This window comes from Pinus tabuliformis, chromosome 4_1 (genome assembly GCF_031772625.1).
Source record: "Pinus tabuliformis cultivar Carrire ecotype Pingquan chromosome 4_1, CPIR1, whole genome shotgun sequence".
Classification (NCBI taxonomy): Eukaryota; Viridiplantae; Streptophyta; class Pinopsida; order Pinales; family Pinaceae; genus Pinus; species Pinus tabuliformis.
The window spans coordinates 88,449,392-88,450,058 of record NC_142303.1 but is presented as its reverse complement, the minus strand read 5'-3'; positions in this window follow the sequence as shown (position 1 = coordinate 88,450,058).

The following is a 667-nucleotide window of genomic DNA, read 5'->3' as shown; positions in this document are numbered from 1 at the left end:
GGTGAGCTGACCCTTGTGGAGAATGCCGCAAGCTTGGAGGAGCATGTTGCAGGTAGCCGCAAATAATTGAAGGGAGGTCGAAGGGTTGGTGAGGGATGGAATAACCTAGAATCACTGCCAGGGTTCATGTCCCTCATGGAAGGGTAGTCACAATTCTTTAGTACAATTCTGGGCATAATTTGAAGGCTGGTAGGGGTTGAGTTTCCTACCCTAACTAGGCCTAAGTTGCAGCAATGGAGCTACAAAAAAAGAGTCTAGAAAAAAGTATGTGTTTTTGGTGAAATTTTTTAGGTGTTGGATCTTAGTTTAGGATCAGATTTGGATAAGTTATTTAGCAGCATTTGGGTACCACGTGTTGGGTTAACATGGAGTGTTGAATACCCCAACTAGGAGCATATCTCATGGTGGATGGATGTCCTAGGTGAGGACATGTTGGTGAAGCTTAGATTTGTGCAATAGCTCCTATATTGCAGAGCAAAGATATATGTGGGGAAGTCTATGGGAAGCCGTGTGTAAGGGTCTCTTAGGTGTGAGGATTCCCTAACTAGGTTTATATGCTACAACATGGACTTGGTCACTTGTGGACTATTGTAGGGAAGCATGAGAGTGGACTAAGTGTTGACGTGATTGGGCGCTTATGGTCTTCTGGAGGACAACGTGATAAGTC